The sequence below is a fragment of the Amblyraja radiata genome, chromosome 4 (genome assembly GCF_010909765.2).
Source record: "Amblyraja radiata isolate CabotCenter1 chromosome 4, sAmbRad1.1.pri, whole genome shotgun sequence".
Lineage (NCBI taxonomy): Eukaryota > Metazoa > Chordata > Chondrichthyes > Rajiformes > Rajidae > Amblyraja > Amblyraja radiata.
Window position 1 is genome coordinate 60,080,842 of NC_045959.1, and position 21,318 is coordinate 60,102,159.

Here is a 21,318-nt window from a genome sequence, read left to right on the forward strand (position 1 = left end):
AAAAGTATTCCCTGTGAAATAATGTCACATTCTCTGCCTCAAGCCCTCGTAAAGTCGAGCATGCCATGTGTTCAAGCGGTTCCCAACAATTAAACGGCATGGCATGCTGATTTATTCAATAATCCTGACACGCAGATGCATTGTAATGCAAAGATAGACACAAAAAGCTGGAGTAACTCAGCGGGGACAGGCAGCATCTCTGGAGAGAAGGAATGGATGACATTTCATGTCCGGACCCGAAATGTCACCCATTCCTTCTCTCCAGAGATACTGCCTGGCCCGCTGAGTTACTCCAGCTTTTTGTGTCTATCTTCGGTTTAAACCAGCATCTGCAGTTCCTTCCAATGCATCGGAACCTGGCTGCAAGACTGCATGCTGATTCACAGGATAAAGCTGCAGGTTTTACACATGCAAATTATTCTGATCTCTCTAGTGCAAGGGTTCCCAACCTGGAATAAATTTACCCCCAGGGGCTAAATTTCACCTACCCAGGGGTAAATTTGTTGATTCTGGATTTGTTAAAAACAGTATTTTAAAATGTCCCCTTTGTCGGTTGCTTTATTATGGTAGAAGTGTCAACTCAAATTACTGAACAAAACAGGGTTGGGGGTAAATTTACTTTCGAAAAGTTGCCAGGGGGTAAACGGGAGGAGAAAGGTTGGGAACCTCTGCTCTAGTGCCTAGCATTTGATTTTGTGTAATGGTACAATGAGTGTGATAGAGGAACTATCACAGGCTTCTATATTTAAAGGAAAATGCAACTAGCTTTCGACGTAGTTTCATCCATTTTATTCTATTGCATAAAAACTATTGTTATTTGCTCAACCTGTATATGTCATGATTGTTTCTTTACTTCATAGGGCATAATAAAAAAGAACAGCGCAGCATTTGGTCCATATCTCTCTAAATCTTTCTTAGTTTAGTTCAGAGATACAGCACGGAAACAGGCCCTTTGGTCCATCGAGTCTGCGCCAACCAGCAACCCACGCACACTATCACTATCCTACACACACTAGGGACAATTTACATTTATACCAAGCCAATTAGACTACAAGCCTGTACGTCTTTGGAGTGTGAGAGGAAACCAGAGCACCCGGAGAAAACCAACGTGGTCACTGGGTGAACGTACAAACTCTGTACGGACAGCACCCATAGTCAGGTCTCTGGTGCTTTAAGGCAGCAACTCTACTGCTGCGCCGTCATTGTACCTGTCCAGATATTTAGCATGACCTTTCAACCTTTTCAATCTATCCCTCTAGAAATAAATCTAAATATTAGTTTGCTATTATTGACCTTGGATTTGGCCTCATTTCCCCTTTCTGTTGCTTGTAGTCATTTGTACAATTTTAATCTTCGATTCCCCATTTTCTCTAACTCAATTAAATTTTTATTTTTAGACAATAGACAATAGACAATAGGTGCAGGAGTAGGCCATTCAGCCCTTCAAGCCAGCACCACCATTCACTGTGATCATCCACAATCAGTACCCCATTCCTGCCTTCTCCCCATATCCCTTCACTCCGCCATCTTTAAGAGATCTATCTAACTCTCTCTTGAAAGCTTCCATAGAATTGGCCTCCACTGCCTTCTGAGGCAGAGAATTCCACAGATTCACAACTCTCTGTGTGAAAAAGTTTTCCTCATTTCCGTTCTAAATGGCTTACCCCTTATTCTTAAACTGTTGCTCCTGGTTCTGGACTCTCCCAACATCGGGAACATGTTTCCTGCCTCTAACGCGTCCAAACCCTTAATAATCTTATACGGTTCAATAAGATTCCCTCCCATCCTTCTAAATCCCAGAGTATACAAGCCCAGCCGCTCCATTCTATCAACAATTATCAGCATATTAAATGTATGCCTTCCGTATATTTCTTAATCAAACTGCTCTTCCGCACATTTAGGTATGGTGAGTTAATCCATTAATTACATATATTTCTGTAAGTTTATTTCTGTCTTATCCATAAGTTGTTGCAGTCTTCCTCTGGTTTAAGTACCTCAACGCCAAATTTAATGACATTGTGATTTTGATACCCAATTCTGAATTATACGTGTGAACTGTAAGTAATTAAATCATTGTAGCTCAACTAGATGGTTCAAACATTTCCCATATATACACACCACTAAACAACAGTGAAACATACCCTTGATATGGATAGAGGCCATTTTTTGTTGTTAATTATGTTGGACAGCATTCAAAATCAATGTTTTCCGCATAAATCAAATTAGCTCTGTCATTACGTTCTAATGGAAGTGCAATTATGCGAAGAAGACAGTTAAAATTACAGAATGTCAATGATGAAAGCAAGTGTTCTGGAATCAAGCACTGAGGTAGAGTCATAGATTCATACAGTGTGGAAACAGGCCCTTCGGCCCAACTTGCCCACACCAGCCAACATATCCCAACTACACTAGTCCCATCTACACTAGTCCCACTCGCCTGCATTTGGCCCATCTATCCTTATATAACTATAAAACTCTGATCTTGGATGGGTGTGTGGGTGTATTTATTTGTTTGTGTGTGATCACATTTTCTCCAAAAAACGACGCGCTAACGGCGACATCTTTACATATTCCGATAGAGATTTATGCCGTGAAGTAAAAGATTGCCTAATCTGAAAATTTCATGCATTATTTCTTAAGTTTTTAATCCAAATGTTCAAGAATCTGAAATAACTTTGATCGGGTGATTCGGTGATCGCTGGTCGGCAGGGACTCAGTGGGCCGAAGGGCCTGTTCCCACCCAGTATCTCTAAATTCTAAAGTAGAGTAAAGTGAATAAGGAATTTCATTGCATCCTGGCATTATATATGACAATCAACTAATCTAATATCTTGCAGTATCACTAATCTAATCTAACCTCATGGTGTATTACCAAATTAAAAATAAATTCAAAACCTTATCTGAAGAAGGGTCTCGACCCGAAACGTCACCTATTCCTTCGCTCCATAGATGCTGCTTCACCCGCTGAGTTTCTCTAGCAATTTTGTCTACCTTCAAACCCTTATCTTGTGATTTAAAGCATCTCCAATGTGAGAGTTCTTTGAATTTCTAAAAAAACCTATGTTAATTAAATAAAGTTTAGGTATCTCTAACCATCTAACATACTTTCCCTTGAATAAATGTTATCAAAGTGTTCACATATCCACCTTTGTTAATTTCAACTCAAATTCATTTTAAAAGGAATATCAAATTACTAATCTGTCGTGTGTGCATATTTAATTGCTCAAATAGCCTAGAGTGCTAAATGTATACATGTTTCCATTCTACAACAGCTGCATTGTGAAAGCAAGCAGCTACAAATAAGGCATCTGATTATGTTACCAAACTGTACACCTTAGTGCCTTTCTCAGATGAGCACACAACCACATTTCTTTTCTCTGTTTTTCTTTTTATATGATAATTTAGCATCTGTCACAATTATCCATGTCCTGCATTTCTACCCTCATTCCCTCTCTCCCCAGATGGAGCCAGTTCCCCTGCTCCTCACCTTTCACCCTAGCAGCCTCTGCATACAACACATCATTCTCCAACATTTCTGTCACCATCAACAGTGATCCGACCGCCAGTCACATCTTCCTGTTGCCACCCCTTCTCCGCTTCATAAGTTCATACATTCGTAAGTGATAGGAGCAGTTAGGCCATTCGGCCCATCAGGTCGACTCCACCAGTCAGTCATGGCTGATCTATCTTTCTCTCCTTACCCCGTTCTCCTGCCTACTCCCCATAACCCCTGACACCAATACCAATCAAGAATCTATCTATCTCTGCCTTAAAAATATCCATTGCCTCCACAACCTTCTGTGACAATGAATTCCACTTCCCCATAGAGACCACTCGTTCCACAACCCCTTGATTTACTCATCCCTTCCTACCCAAACTGTCTCATCAGTCCCATCGTGTTCATCAATCAGTCTTAGTTGACATAACCCTACCTTCCCCTCAATCCCTCCATGTGCTATACTGCTCTATTTCCCACAACCTCCTACCCCCACCATACTAGTTTAAACGGACCCAAGAGCACTAGCAAACCTCTTTGCAACAATATTGGTGTCCGTCCACTTTAGATGCAACCTGTCCTTCTTGTACAGATCTCATCTGCCCTGGAAGAGAATCCAATAGTGCCCATACTTGAAGCATAATATCATTGACCACATATTCATTTATACTTTCTTCCTGCTGTGGAGGGCCCTGGTGAGATTGCACCTGGAGTATTGTGTGCAGTTTTGGTCTTCTAATTTGAGGAAGGACATTCTTACTATTGAGGGAGTGCAGCGTAGGGCGTAGGTTAATTCCCAGGATGGCAGGACTGACATATGATGAAATAATGGATCGACTGGGCTTACATTCACTGGAATTTAGATCTTATAGAAACGTAAAATTCTTAAAGGATTGTACAGGCTGGATGCAGGAAAAATGTTCCCGATGTTCGGGGAGTCCAGAACCAGGGGTCACAGTTTAAGAATAAGGGGTAGACCATTTAGGACTGAGATGAGGAAAACCCTTTTCAGCCAGAGAGTTCTGAATCTGTGGAATTCTCTGCTACAGTAGTCCGTGGAGGCCACTTCACTGGATATATTCAGGAGAGAGATAGATATAGGTCTTGGGTCTAACAGAATCAAGGGATATGGGGAGAAAGCACGAACAGGGTACTGCTTCTGGATGATCAGCCATAATCATATTGAATGGCGGTGCTAGCTCGTGTGTAATTATGCTCCTAGATCCCCCCCCCCCTTAGTATAGTTCAATAAAACACTGTCAAGCACCGGATCACTATTCTTTATTCTTTCCAACAATAACAAACTCCCTTTACAATACCTAACCACCGCGGGTCCGATCCTTGTCTCTGCTCATTCAAGCCCTTCAGCCTCGTGCAAGCAGACACCTCCAAAAGGTAACGCAGTCCAGAGCGCCCCTCCAGAAGATCGACTCTGATCCTCCTGGGTACCACTCATTATAGGTCATCGGACCCTGTGGGGGTAGAAGCCTCTACAAACCAATCACAGATATCGATTACATTATACTGTTATTGACAGTTCCCTAACCCAATTACAATGTACCCCATTACAATGTTTCTACAGAAGCTTCTGGAAGGAAGCCAGTTCACCAAGGTAATGCAACATTTTCCCAGGTTGTATAAACAATTCAAACAAAGTTTCACACTTCAGCCAATCATCAAACAGCAGTACAAACACCCTGCAACATTATTAACAGTATTTACAACTCCCCCTTATTTGGCCAATCCTGACTATGCATTGGCAACACCTCTGAGCTCTTCTGCAAAGTCTTCATGAATTTTAACAAAGGAAAGGACATCTGGACCTCACCTTATCAAACTGGAGTCCAGACTTTATGGCGCCAGCTCACAACTTGTAACTTTTCACAGAAAGAGGCCAAGCAGGCCCTGCAAATGCAAAGATCCTCCATTTTATAACACCTCTAATTTGGCTAATATTAACACCTGCACCTACTTTCTATGTTTCTGTTGAGCATGAAAGTAGTTTGATGAGAATGACCAGGATCCTTTCCCAAATGGCTGCAAACCTACACCTTGAATCATAATGTGGACCATCCATCGAGAGGCAAACTAGACAAGGCCTTCACTGAACACTCAAACAGAAATGCAGGGAGCAACATCAACTACTATACACGGTTTTCATGCCCTCATTAAAGCCATTGGCTCCATCAACTGGAAAAGGTCTGTGAACACGCTCCTTAAATTCTACTGTCCATGAAAATTCAGCGGTGGTAGATGGTAGAGAAACTCCTCTATAGTCACCATTATGAACATTTCCTTTCTTGAAGATGGTCACAATCAATGCATCTTTGGGGTCCCTGGTATATTGCGATGAAGTGTACCAGGGGACCTCAGATGTGCCATGATCATGACCATCTTCAGGAAAGGAGATGTCCACTATTCTTCAGCATAGGCGTAATTGAGTGGTTGCCATATGCAATTTGAACCTTGAAGGTTAGCTTGGGGAATTGTGTGCAGGTGTGGGAAGTAGTCATATACATCTGAAAGAGGAGGTTGGGGTCATGTTTAAGTGATTGGGTGGGTGGTCATTATTACAGTCGATCCATTGGCTCTGCATTGGGGATTGTCGAGGGATGAAGATGGCCTTGAAATGGCATCTCTGCGATCTCCTGGTATATTGTGATGAAGAGCTTATGTTACAATATATCAGGAAACCTTAGAGATGCCATGACCATGGCTATCTTCTTCCATGAGGAACCCCAATTCTGAGCCCTACATCGACTGTAATAGTGATCACCCCACCCAGTCACTCACACGTGATGCTGGCCTCCCTTTGTCAAATGTTTACAACTTCTTCCACGTACCTGCACATCATTCTCCAAGCTAACCTTCAAAGTTCAGATTGCAAATCACAACCGTTCAATGATGTTCAAGATCCAAGATCCAACCACTCCTCCCCCCTCAGTTCAGTTCAGTTTAGTTTATTGTCACGTGGACTGGGGTACAGTAAATAACTTTTGTTGCGTGTTAATCAGTCAGTGGAAAGACTATACATGATTACAATCAAGCCATTTACAGTGTATGAAAGTACTGCAGATGCTGATTTAAAACGAAGATAGACACAAAATGCTGGAGTAATTTAGCGGGACAGGCAGCATCTCTGGAAAGAAGGAATGGGTGACATTTGGATGAAGGAATGGGAACAGCTTACACCCCAATGGTATGAACATTGACTTCTCTAACTTCAAGTAACCCTTGCGTTCCCTCGCTCTCCACCCTCCCCCCCCCCTTCCATGTTCTCCGACCAGTCTTCCTGTCTCCGACTACATTTTATCTCTGTTTGCTTTGTCGTTACCATTTTCCTAGTTAACAATGAGCTATTCTACATTTTCCTTGATCTCTATTCCCATTGCCCTGTTCTCGCACCTTCACACTTCCTTATCTATAACTTCCCCATCACCCTCCCACATGACGTCAGTCTGGAGAAGGGTCTCGACCTGAAACGTCACCCATTCTTTCTCTCCAGAGATGCTGCCTGTCCTACTCCAGCATTTTGTGTCTATGTAAGCCATTTGCAGTGGTTGATTACCAAGCCCTCTTTGGGCTTTGATTAACTGCAAAGGCCACCCAGACACCCACGACTTACTGGGCCTCAAGGCAAATGGAAGAATAGATGGTTGAGTGGCATTAGTGGGCGTGAAGTGTTGAAAGGTCCAATCCATTGAAGGCAGTGCCGTGAGTCTCATGCAGTGGTGGGAGGTGGGAAAGTACACACATTACACATTATGTCCCACTGTGCATAATCTTCTGTGGCACGGAACCAGTTGCAGTAATTTTAATCTTTGAGATGGATGCTAAAGATTTATATGCGTGACGACAGATGTAATTTCCAACCTTATTTATTGCAGTGATGTGTGCCACCTTATCATCTGTCCAATTAATTAGTGAATAATCTCATCCTGTCATTTTATTAGTGGACACGCTCATCAATTCCCATTAGTTTGGGCACTTCCTTGGCACTAATCTCTCCACTGACATCGATTCATAGGAAACTTGGTCTCTACGGCTGGTAACAGGAGCAACCCTGGAGAAACTCACAGGATGGTATATAAATGATTGATTTACTTTATTGTTAAAGTCTGGAAAACAGCCACAATGTGATACTTAAAATATAATGCATTTGGACTCTTTTACATTTCAATGCGAGGTGAAATAAGCTTTCCGTTAATAATTACTAAGAGGGGCACTACTGTCTTGAGATTTTAACCGATAAAATATTCAGGATTCTGCTCTCAAATGATATGTCTCAGAATCCATTAAGGGGGTGATTTGTGTAATCTTTGCATCTATTTGGATAATAGTCATTAAGAATGAGTAAATCGAGTTGATTTACAGCTGATTTTTCTTTCTCCTTTGCTTGCATGTCAGTGATAAAATCCAGCACTCCTACTCAACAATGTCATGCTCTATTTCTTCCACAGTCATGTGGTTCAAAACAAAATGCCCTGCTGATAACTTGTGAGCTAGCTGCCTTCCAGCAATTAGTTACTCACGGTACTCTGGAGCTGTTTTAAAGCACTTTAGCCAGTGAGTTGGGGGTAGGTGCCGCAGAATGGCTGACACAGTACAATTTTTGAACAGGGTGCCAGAGATATTTTAATTATAGATGGATGAGTTGGTTGAACGACTGAGCTGAGGAAACTTTGTGCCTAGAAATTGGTGCATTGGACCCTGTCAATCATCAAGAGGTCCAAAATGGCACCCAAGCCAGGGGACCCTTTGTGTTTAAGAAAGAACTGCAGATGCTGGGACATCTGGAAACATCACCCATTCCTTGGCAGTAATTAGAAGGCTTTGGATGCTTTCGAGAGAGAGTTAGGTAGAACTCTTAAAGATACTGGAGTCAAGGGATATGGGAAGGAGGCAGGAATGGTATGATCAGCCATGATGTGATCATGGCTGATCATACTGTGATTCAGCCATGATCACAGTGAATGGCAGTGCTGGCTCGAAGGGCCGAATGGCCTACTCCTGCACCTATTGTCTTTTGTCTATTGTCTGTTGTCAAAATATTAGATTAACATTAAAGATAGACACAAAATGCTGGAGTAACTCAGCGGGACAGGCGGCATCACTGGAGAGAAGGAATGGGTGACGTTTCGGGTCGAGACCCTTCTTCAGACTAGTTTAGATTAACATTACTGTGTCTGCTATCTTTTATAATACACTATCAGAGTATTCAGTAACTGTCCTTTTGCTTCCTTTTAGTTTTGATATAGACAATGATTGAAGTGATTTACTTTCTTGTTGGTTCACGGAACCGGGATGACAGCAAAGTCTGTCTCTCAGCTGCTGTGATCATGGACTATAAGAACTGACAGAAACACAAAATTGGACGTAGTAAGTGAAAAATGTAGCAATCCCTGTCACTGTACAGAGATCAGTGTTGTAAAGTACTTGAATCATTCCTACTGCTTTCATATCACGGTTAAATCTGGTTGAATAAGCTCTCTTAAAGTCTGAGTGCCCAGCAGAAGGTCATAGAGTTATACAGCATGGAGACAGGCCCTTCGGCCCAACTTGTCCATGCCAACCAAGATGCCCCATCTAGGCTATCCAAAACGTCACCTATTCCTTTACTCCAGGCATGGTGTCAAATCCGCTGAGTTACTCCAGATTTTTGTGTCTATCTTCTCTCTAAACCTTTCATATCCATGTAACTGTCCATCTGTCTTTTAAATATTGTTATTGTACCTGCCTCATCTACCTCCTCTAGCAGCCCATTCCATATACCCACCATCTTATGTGTGAAAATGTTGTCCTTTAGATTGCTATTAAATCATTCCCCTTTCACCTTAAGCCTTTGTCAATAGAAAATAGACAATAGACAATACGTGCAGGAGTAGGCCATTTGGCCCTTTGAGCCAGCACCGCTATTCAATGTGATCATGGCTGATCATCCCCAATCAGTACCCCGTTCCTGCCTTCTCCCCATATCCCCTGACTCCGCAATTTTTAAGAGCCCTATCTAGCTCTCTCTTGAAAACATCCAGAGAACCTGACTCCACCGCCCTCTGAGGCAGAGAATTCCACACTCACCACTCTCTGTGAGAAAAGGTGTTTCCTCGTCTCTGTTCCAAATGGCTTACTCCTTATTATTAAACTGTGGCCCCTGGTTCTGGACTCCCCCAACATCGGGAACATGTTTCCTGCCTCTAGCGTGTCCAAACCCTTAACAATCTTATATGTTTCAATGAGATCCCCCCCATCCTTCTAAACTCCAGTGTACAAGCTCCATTCTCTCAGCATTTGACAGTCCCGCCATCCCGGGAATTCTTGTAAGCCTACACTGCACTCCCTCAATAGCAAGAATGTCCTTCCTCAAATTAGGGGACCAAAACTGCAGACAATACTCCAGGTGTGGTCTTACTAGAGCTCTGTACAACTGCAGAAGGGCCTCTTTGCTCCTATATTCGATTCCTCGTGTTATAAAGACCAACATGCCATTCGCTTTCTTCACTGCCTGCTGTCCCTGCATGCTTACTTTCATAGACTGATGTACAAGGACCCCCAGACCCCGTTGTACTTCCCCTTTTCCCAACGACGCCATTTAGATAGTAATCTGCCTTCCTGTTTTTGCTACCAAAGTGGATAACCTCACATTTATCCGCATTAAACGTCATCTGCCATGCATGTGCCCACTCCCCCAACCTGTCCAAGTCACCCTGCATTCTCATAGCATCCTCCTCACAGTTCACACTGCCACCCAGCTTTGTGTCATCTGCAAATTTGCTAATGTTACTTTGAATCCCTTCATCCAAATCATTGATGTATATTGTAAATAGCTGCGGTCCCAGCACCGAACCTTGCGGTACCCCACTAGTCACTGCCTGCCATTCTGAAAGGGACCCGTTAATCCCTACTCTTTGTTTCCTGTCTGCCAACCACTTCTCTATCCATGTCAGCACTCTACCCCCATTACTCCCTCTTAAATATAGCCAATGAACTGGCCTCAATTACCTTCTGTGGCAGAGAATTCCAGAGATTCACCACTCTCTGTGTGAAGGCACTGTGTGTGTAGGAGGGAAGAGAGACTAAGCAGAATACATCGGTCTTATTGTGTGTGGGGGGAGAAAGAGAGAGGTGGGGGGAGAAAGAGAGAGGTGGGGGGGGAGAAAGAGAGAAATGGGGGAGACGTATATACACACACAAAGCAGAGTTTTACTGTGTATGTGGGAGACACAGATTGACTGAGCACATACCTCGGTCTTACTGTGTGTGGGAGAGGGGGAGAAAGTGACGTACACTCACAGAGGCAGAGTCTCTCAGCCTGTGTGAGAGGGAAGGAGGGAGAGAGAGAGACACACACACAAGGTGGATGTGAAATCTCACCTGCCTGTTTCAGTGACAGGCACCCGCAGCCAGTGAATGAAGACACCCCCATCTGTCTCCACCCTCTCTCCTCCCTCCCCCCCCCCCCACCTTTCCCTCCCAACTCCAGTCCCGTCCCGATCCCCTGGGAAACTGAAGGGAGCGACAATCAACTGCTGCCTGCCCGCTGAGTTCCCACGGTAGACTCACGATACACTAAGGTAAACGCACAGGCCACTACGTTCTTACAACGGGTTAAAATGTTTCAATTCTTAACCACAAGAGTAAATTTGACTCGTGGAAAACTTTAAACATGTTTGATATTTTTCAAGAGTTGAGAAGTTTCACGGGTACCTGCCGTTAGCGCCACGAGTCTCTAAGTTGCGTCCACGAGTTCCGACGTTACAGCTACGTTAATCTACGTTATTACCACGAGTTTTAACTCGGGGTACCTCGTGTGTCAACTCGCACCGTGAGACGGGGGTTTAATGTGGATTTCCTTCTGTTCCTCTGTCACCCCAGATCCACTGGCAACTACTATATCAGGAAGATTGTTTGTGTCCTCCTTAGTGAAGACAGATCCAAAGTACCTGTTCAACTCATCTGCCATTTCCTTGTTCCCCATAATAAATTCACCTTTTTCGGTCTTCAAGAGTCCAACTTTGGTCTTAACTAATTTTTTTCTCTTCACATACCTAAAGCTTTTACTATCCTGCTTTATATTCTTGGCTAGCTTACCTTCGTACCTCATCTTTTCTCCCCGTATTGTCTTTTTAGTTACCTTCCCGGAGATGTGATCACATTTTCAGATCACATTCTCCGGGCTCTGCAGTCTACCACCGATGGAGCTGGAAGCCTCCTCGGACTGACTTTGAGCCCTATCGCCTTAACATCGGAGCTGATCCCTTGCCTGGGATCGCTTCCATCGCAGCCTGCACTTACCATCAAGCTCGCAGTCAGTAGAGGCTGAATCGGGAACTCCAACGTCGCGGAAGGTTCACCAGCCCCGACGCGAGGTTCGATCGTCCAACGCGGGAGAGCTGACATCCCCCGATGCAGGAGCTGATCACCTCGACGCGGAGGGCCCGAACGCCGCCGGCTACGGGAGTTAAGATCATCTCGTCAACGAGGTCTCGAGGCCCAAGGAAGAACTAAGGGGAAGGACTTGAACTTTATTTCGCCTTCCATCACAGTGAGGAATGTGTAGGAGTCACTGTGGTGGATGTTCATGTTAAAATGTGTTTTTGAAGTGATCTGTTACTTTTAATTGTATGACTGACCTGGCCAATGAAATTCCTCGTATGTTGCAAAACATATTTGGTGAATAAAGTGTGATTCTGATTGATTCTGATTCTGAAATAGGCCCAGTGCCGTCAAACATTCTCATGATTTCATAAACCGTAAGGTCACCCCGTGATCTTACCCCGTGATACACCGTAAGATCACCAAGAAATAAAATCCTAGCTTTCCCAATCTTTCCCTCTGCAACAATCTTTCCCTGGCAACATCTTCATAAATCTCATCTGCACTCTTTCGAGCTTAATGACACCTGCCTATGTTCCATGAGCAAAACTGAATACAATACTTGAAATGTCATCTCACCAAAATCTTTTACAACTGTAACATAATGTTACAATTTCTATACTTAATACCCTGACTGATCAAGGCAAATGTACCATAAGCCTTCCATACATCCCTACCCCCTATCTACCTGTGGTGCCACTTTCAGGGAACTGTGGGTAGACAAAAATGCTGGAGAAACTCAGCGGGTGAGGCAGCATCTATGGAGCGAAGGAATAGGCGACGTTTCGGGTCAAGACCCTTCTTCAGACTGTGGGGGTGGGGGGGACGGGAAGAAGAAAGGAAGACGCGGAGAAAGTGGGCTGTGGAAGAGCTGGGAATGGCAGGGGAAGGAGGGAGAAAGCAAGGACGACCTGAAATTGGAGAAGTCAATGTTCATACCACTGGGGTGTAAACTACCCAAGCGAAATATGAAGTGCTGCTCCTCTAATTTGCAGTGGGACTCACACTGGCCATGGACAGAAAGGTCGGATTCGGAATGGGAGGGGGAGTTGAGTGTAGAGCCACTGGGAGATCTGGTTGGTTAATGCAAACTAAGTGGAGGTGTTGGGCGAAGCAATCACCAAGCCTGCTCTTGGTCTCACCAATGTAGAGCAATTGGCACCTAGAACAGCGGATGCAATAGATGAGGTTGGAGGAGGTGCAGGTGAACCTTTGCTCACCTGGAAAGACTGCTTGGGTCCTTGGGTGGAGTCGAGGGAGGAAGGTAAAGCGACAAGTGTAGCATTTCCTGCAGTTGCAAGGGATAGTACCAGGGGAGGAGGTGGTTTGGGTGGGAAGTGACAAATTGATTGGGGAGTTACAGAGGTCTCTGCGGAAAGACGAAAGGGGAGGAGATGGGAAGATGTGGTCAGTGGTGGGCTCCTGTTGGAGGTGTCGAAAATGTCGGAGGATTATCTGTTGTATGTGACGACTGGTAGGGTGGAAGGTGAGGACAAGGGGGACTGTCCTTGTTACGAGTGGGGGGACGGAATGTGAGAGCGGAGCTACGGGATATAGAGAGACCCTGGTGAGAGCCGCATCTATAGTCGAAGAGGGAAACCCCCGTGAGGTCATCTCTGATGCCCTGGTTTGGAACACCTCATCCCGGGTGCAGATGCGGCGTAGGCGGAGTAATTGGGAGTAGGGGATAGAGTCCTTACAGGAAGCAGAGTGGGAAGAAGTGAAGTCCAGATAGCCATGGCCGTCAGTGGGTTTGTAGTAGATGTCGGTCATTAGTCTGTTACCTGCGATGGAGATAGTGAGGTCTAGAAACGGTAGGGAGATGTCGGAAATGGTCCAGGTGAATTTGAGTGCCGGGTGGAAGTTAGTGGTGAAATGGATGAAGTCAGTGAGTTCTGCATGGGTGCAGGAGGTAGCACCAATGCAGTCGTCAATGTAGCAGAGTTCTGGGATAGGGCCACGGTACGCCTTGAACAAGGATTGTTCGACATACCTTACAAAGAGGCAGGCATAGCCGGGGCCCATGCGCATGCCCATAGCTACTCCTTGTATTTGGAGGAAATGGGAGGAGTCAAAGGAAAAGTTGTTGAGCATAAGGACCAGCTCCGCTAGGCGGAGGAGAGTTTCAGTAGACAGAGATTGGTTGGTTCTGCGGTCGAGTAAGAAATGGAGGGCTTTAAGACCCTCCTGGTGGGGGATGGAGGCGTAGAGTGACTGGACTTCCATGGTGAAAAGGAGGGAGTGGGGGTTCAGGGAACTGTGTATCTGTATCCCGAGATCCCTCCATAACACTCCCCAGGGCTCTGTTATTCATTGTGAAGGGGTTTGATTTCCAAATTGCAACACCTCACACTTATCTGTATTGAACTCCATTAGCCATTCTTCAGCCCACTTGCTCAGCGATTGTAGTAATTTTTGCTGTAATTCTGATGTGATTTTTGCAAATTTAATAATGATGCAACTTTTCTAATTTGCTGTAATTTTTTATCCTGCCTGTTATTTTTTGATAACCATCTTCACTGTCTATGATACCACCTACAGTGCCATATGCAAACCTATTAATTACACCTTGATGAAATGGATCAATGGTCAGTGTATCCAATACCTAAACCCCACTCCTTCCAAGGAAAACAAATAAAACAACACAGTGGCACATCTGGTAGAGCTGCTACCTCACCGCACCAGAAACAGAGGTGTGTTCCTGATCCTGGGTATAGGTCTGTGCGGAGTTTGCATCTTGTCCTTGGGTTTCCTCCGGGTGCTCCGTTTTCTTCCCATAACCTCAAAACGTTCAGGTTTATAGGTTAATTCATCTCTGTAAATTGCCCCAAGTGTGTAGGGAATGAATGAGAATGAGAGTGGGTGTTAACAGAGAACAAAGGTGGCTGTGTGATCGGGCCTGTTTCCGCGCTGTGTCTCTGAAACTAAAAACACTGACTTGGACATTAACTAATGCCATTTAACACGTTGAGTTCTTCCAGTATTTCTGTTTTTGCTTCTTGCTCCTTTGAAATTCTATTCAACCATTGAAAGAAATGCCTACTTAACCCAAATAGGCCCAGATCAGATACATGGGATACAGCTGCCCTTCCTTTCAGCAAGCCTAATAGGATATGGCAACATTCCACGGAGAATTAGGCAAATTAAAGAGGTCACAAAAAATGCTTGCATGTAATAACCAGGAATATTAGCAATTCATTTTCATTTTATGATTCCAATTGAATGATTTCCATTTTCTGTTTGGTAGAGTATTAGTACAAATAAAGCAGCAAAGGTCCCCTGGTAACTCCAAAGTGATGCTCTTCATTCCCAAAACAATCCATGCACAGAAGACTTTAAAAAAAGAGTCACTACATTTGTCTGCTTTGTGCCAAAATACTTAGTAATTCAATCAAGCAAAATTAACTTGATATTCTCGAATCATGCTTGACAATATTTGCTTGGTCTCTATGAAGATACTAGACTAAGTGGGACCCATTGAGACCCAGCTTCACATGGGAGGGCTGGTCCCCCAATGCAATATTCCACCTCTCCACCAATTCTAATACACACACACACACACACACACACACACATACACACACACACACACACACACACACACACACACACACACACACACACACACACACACACACACACACACACACACACACACACATACACCTTCCAGCTCACACACACACATACACTCAACCACAAACACACATACACTCACACGCACACATAACTCACACATACACTCACTCACTCACACACTCACTCACACACTCACACACTCACACACTCACTCACACATTCACACACTCTCACACACACACTCACACACTCTCACACACACACACACACTCTCACACATACACACATACATGCACACACACATACACACACACACACACTCACACACACACACACACGTACACTCACACACACACGCACACTCACACACACACACACAAACACACATACACAAACACACATACATACTCCCATACACTCACACACACATACACTCACACACACACACACATACACACACACCTTCCTCCGGCCCCAACCCCCATCCCTGCCGTGTGTTCACCAACCCCCCTGACCTCCCCCTCTCCGACACCGAACGGTCTGTCCTCAGCAGAGGCCTTACCTTTGTCCCCCTCCGTCCCCACCTTAATGAGTTCCGCGCCCATCACGACATGGAGCTCTTCTACCGTCGCCTCCGCCTCACAGCGTTCTTCAATGGGAAGAAGTCCTCGCCAACCACTGATGATCCCTTTTCCCGTCTCCAATGGACCCCCTCCTCTTGGAACCCCCCCTCATGGCCTTCCAGCTTTAGACCATTTTATTCAAAACTGCTGGCGGGCCATCAACTGCCTCAACTTCTCCACTCCCCTGTCTCACTCCAATCTCTCCCCCCCGAATGTACAGCCATCAACTCACTCCGCAACAACCCAGACTGGGTGATCAAACCCGCCGACAAGGGAGGTGCCGTGGTAGGCTGGCGCGTCGATCTCTACAAAGCTGAGGCCACGCGCCAACTCTTGGACACCTCCTCCTATTACCCCTGGACCATGACCCCCACAGACGAGCACCAGGCCACTATCTCTAGCACCATCACTGACTTCATCCACTCCGGCTCCCTGCCCTCCCGAGCCTCCAACCTCATCGTTCCCCAGCCCTGCACGGCCCGATTTTACCTTCTCCCCAAAATCCACAAATCTGACTGTCTTGGTAGACCCATTGTCTCTGCCTGTTCGTGCCCTACCAAACCTATTTCCACATACCTTGACTCCATCCTATCCCCCTTGGTTAAATCCCACCCTACCTATGTTCAAGACACCTCAGACCCTCTCCGTCATCTCTGGGCATTCCGTTCTCTAGGCCCTCATCCCCTCATCTTCACCATGGACGTTCAGTCACTCTACACCTCTATCCCCCACCAGGAGGGTCTCAAGGTCCTCCGGTTCTTCCTCGACTGGAGAACCAACCAATCCCCATCTACAGATACTCTCTTCCGCCTAACGGAGCTGGTCTTTACCCTTAATAACTTCTCATTTGACGCCTCACATTTCCTCCAAACACAAGGCGTAGCTATGGGCACGCGCATGGGCCCCAGCTACGCCTGCCTCTTTGTAGGGTACGTCGAACAATCCTTGTTCGAGGCGTACTAGGGCCCCATCCCCGACCTCTACCTCCGCTACATCGACGATTGCTTTGGTGCTACCTCCTGCACCCACACACAACTGACTGACTTCATCCGCTTCACCACTAACTTCCATCCGGCACTCAAATACACCTGGACCATTTCCGACACTTCCCTACCATTTCTTGACCTCACTATCTCCATCGCAGGTGATAGACTTCTGGCCGACATCCACTATAAACCCACTGACTCCCATGGCTATCTAGACTACACTTCCCACCTTGCTTCCTGTAAGAACTCCATCCCCTTCTCCCAATTCCTCCGTCTACGCCGCATCTGCTCCCAGGATGAAGTGTTCCCAACCAGGGCATCGGAAATGTCCTCATTCTTCAGGGAACGGGGGTTCACCTCCCCCACTATAAATGAGGCTCTCACCAGGGTCTCTTCAATAACCCGTAACACTGCTCTCTCTCCCCATCCCTCCACCCGTAACAAGGGCATAGTCCCCCTAGTCCTCACCTTTCACCCCACTGGCCGTCACATACAACAAATAGTCCTCCGTCATTTTCGCCACCTCCAACGTGACCCCACCACTTGCCACATCTTCCCATCTCCCCCCTGTCTGCTTTCCACAAAGACCGCTCCCTCTGTAACTCCCTGGTCAATTGTTCCCTTCCCTCCCACACCAACCCCTTCCCGGGCACTTTCCCTTGCAACCACAAGAGATGCTACACTTGTTACTTTACCTCCCCCCTCGACTCCATTCAAGGACCCAAGCAGTCTTTCCAGGTGCGACAGAGGTTCACCTGCATCTCCTCCAACCTCATCTATTGCATCTGCTGCTCTAGATGTCAGCTGATCTACATCGGTGAGACCAAGCGTAGGCTTGGCGATCGTTTGGCCGAACACCTCCGCTCGGTCCGCAATAACCAACCTGATCTCCCTGTGGCTCAGCACTTCAACTCCCCCTCCCATTCCAAATCCGACCTTTCTGTCTTTGGCCTCCTCCATGGCCAGAGTGAGCACCACCGGAAATTGGAGGAGCAGCACCTCATATTCCGCTTGAGCAGTTTGCACCCTAGCGGCATAAACATTGTCTTCCCCAATTTCCGGTAGCCCTTGCTATCTCCTCCCCTTCTCAGGTCTCCCTCAGCTCTCTGGCTCCTCCTCTTCCTTTCTCCTTTCTTCTCCCCGCTTCCCCACCCTACATCAGTCTGAAGAAGAGTTTTGGCCTGAAACGTTGCCTATTTCCTTCGCTCCATAGATACTGCTGCACCCGCTGAGTTTCTCCAGCACTTTTGTCTACCACCAAATTCAAGTGCAGTTTCATACCATTTCAAGCAGGGTGCAAGGCCACCAAATTTAATTACAGTTTCATGCCATTTCAAGCAGGGTGCAAGGCCACCAAATTCAAGTGCTATTTCATACCATTTCAAGCAGGGTGCAAGGCCACCAGATTCAAGTGCAGTTTCATACCATTTCAAGCATGGGTGTAAGACCACCAAATTCAATTGCAGTTTCATACCATTTCAAGCAGGGTGCAAGGCCACCAAAGACAGAAAGTCGTGACCTCTCCCTCCGGGTTTTATGGTCCCTCCCCCTCCCACTGGAAGGGGCGTGGCCAGCATGGCATGATTGACAGGAGAGAGAATCTCAACATTTTTAAAACACTAATAACTCTTTTATTTTTAATTGGTGGGAAAACTCTTCGGCACCTGGTGAGCGGAGGGGGACACTGAGTAAGATGGCCAAAAATCACAGCCGTACGTGGTTGTGTTTTTTCTAAAATCAATATACAGCGCAAACAGGAAGTGGTCAAGATTAGACTTTTAATTATATAGATTTTCAAACCACCTTTTCATTTTCAAACCAACCTCATTTTCAGCCAACCACGTTTTCAAACCAACCACATTTTCATTTTCAAACGTCATTTTCAAACCACATTTTCATTTTCAAACTTAATTTTCAAACCAACCACATTTTCATTTTCAAACCTCATTTTCCAACCAACCACATTTTCATTTTCAAACCAACCACATTTTCATTTTCAAACCAATCACCTTTTCATTTTCGAACCAACCTCATTTTCAACCAACAACATTTTCAAACCAACCACATTTTCAAATCAACGATATTTTCAAACCAACCACATTTTCAAACCAACCACATTTTCATTTTCAAACGTCATTTTCAAACCACATTTTAAATTTCAAACTTCATTTTCAAACCACATTAAGGGCACTCACAGGTCAGTAAAACCACACTCACAGTTTAGTAGACATGTGTTCAGTGTTATTCACAGCTCAGACTGAAATTCATGACCCCTCCCTCCCCATCTTGCAGAGACTGAGGCACATCCACACTTGTTTTATAGTTCCTCCCCCATCCCACCATGGCCTTCATGGCGTGATTGACAGGAGAGAGAATCTCAACATTTTTTAAACATTAATAAGTCTTCTATTTTTCATCGATGGGAAAAATCCTCTGGCCCTGACAGCTGGAGGGGGACTCTGAGTAAGACGGCCAAAAATCACAGCCATAAGTGGTAGCATTTTTTCCAAAATCAATATACAGTGCAAACAGGAAGTGGTCAAGTTTAGACTTTTAATTATATATATATATATATATATATATATAAAATAGAAAATCAACAAGTAAATAGATTAATTTTGTCTTGAGTAGGATTGGAATATAATAATTAATCAACCTTATCTCACTTTTATAACTGACATCCGACCAATTAATCTACTTGCACATTATTGAAATGGGCCTTTAGCGTGAATATTTAATGATAAAATCTAATGCATTTCCAGTACCTTATTTACATTTGTTTGTTGTCCCTATTAACAATTACAGTGCTGGTTTACTTGACACTTCTGAACCTCAATGCAGTAAAAGACGAGGAATTTTAGTTTATTGTCACGGTACAGTGAAAGGCTTTTGTTGCGTGCTAACCAGTCAGCGGAAAGACACGATTACAATCGAGCCATTCAAAGTATACAGATACATGACATGGGAATAATGTTTAGTGCAAGGATATATTACGAGGATATATATATATACAGTACATGAGGATATATTAACATATGATGTGGATTGCATTGTACAGCAATCAAAAAAGATACACTGTTTGTTCGAGCACACTGTTCATATTTGATCCTGAGCTAGACACAACATTAAAGAGTCCAAACATTGGATGTACCTGCTCCTAGTTTACAATTATTATCTCTTATCATTTCATCAACAGTTGAGATTGCTACAAATAATTTGTATATCTAGCATGAATTCACATCTGGTCTAGCCACACGCATCTGAAAAATAACCATTCCACACTTGGATCCATTAAACAGTAATATGGCTTTGTAATTAAACAGTATGTATCATTGAGTGAAATTGGTTGTGCTGATCTTTTCCTATGATATATCTCCTAGTTTTCAATCATTGTACATAACCTGTAAAGGCAGATGGAATATTGATTTTCTAAATATTCATAAAGTCTCTCGTGCTCTCTCTCCCCATCCCTTCCCCTCTCCCTCTCCCCTCCCTTGCCCTCTCCCACTCTCCTCCCACTCTTTCCTTCTCTCCCTATCTCTCTTTTCCTCCTCTCCTCTCTCTCTCGCTCTCTCCATCTCTCTCTCTCTCTCTTGCCCCTCAAATTACCAACATATGACAAATCTCAAACGGAGAATCAGCAAAAATCAAGTAGAATGGTTTTTCTTATCAAAGTTTTAGTAAAATTAGTAAGGTCCGGTTCTCTGGAATACTTTCAAGAGAGAGCTAGATGGGGCTCTTAAAGAAAGTGAAGTCAGGGGATATGGGGAGAAGGCAGGAACTGGGTACTGATTGTGGATGATCTGCTATTATCACATTGAATGGCGATGCTGGCTCGAAGGGCCAAATGGCCTACTCCTGTACCTATTGTCTATTATCTATTGTCTATCTCTCAAATTCAATCTAAAAAAAGGTTTCCGCATGTGCTGCTTCTCAAAATACTCTCCAGCATTTTATTCTTTCATATATAATTTAACTGCAAAGATATGGAAGTGTGTGGAGGTAAACTAGTGTATATTTTAATACAAAATGTAGATACATAGATATATAGAAAATAGGTGCAGGAGTAGGCCATTCGGCCCTTCGAGCCTGCACCGCCATTCAATATGATCATGGCTGATCATCCAACTCAGTATCCCGTACCTGCCTTCTCTCCATACCCCCTGATCCCTTTAGCCACAAGGGCCACTTCTAACTCCCTCTTAAATATAGCCAATGAACTGGCCTCAACTACCCTGTGTGGCAGAGAGTTCCAGAAATT

At 44.6% G+C, this 21,318-nt stretch overlaps 1 protein-coding gene and 1 long non-coding RNA gene across 2 annotated transcripts in view; one reads left to right on the forward strand and one right to left on the reverse strand.

Annotated features, from left to right (window-relative positions):
• The window catches only part of dlgap1 (DLG associated protein 1), a 338,923-nt gene that overhangs the window by 79,945 nt on the left and 237,660 nt on the right, over nt 1-21,318 (forward strand). The gene's annotated exons all lie outside the window — the stretch shown is intronic.
• On the reverse strand, nt 634-14,905 carry LOC116972187. Its single transcript, XR_004411732.1, has 3 exons — nt 14,894-14,905; nt 5,191-5,193; nt 634-671 (listed from the first exon to the last, which is right to left on the reverse strand). It is a non-coding gene; the product is annotated as an uncharacterized LOC116972187 (long non-coding RNA).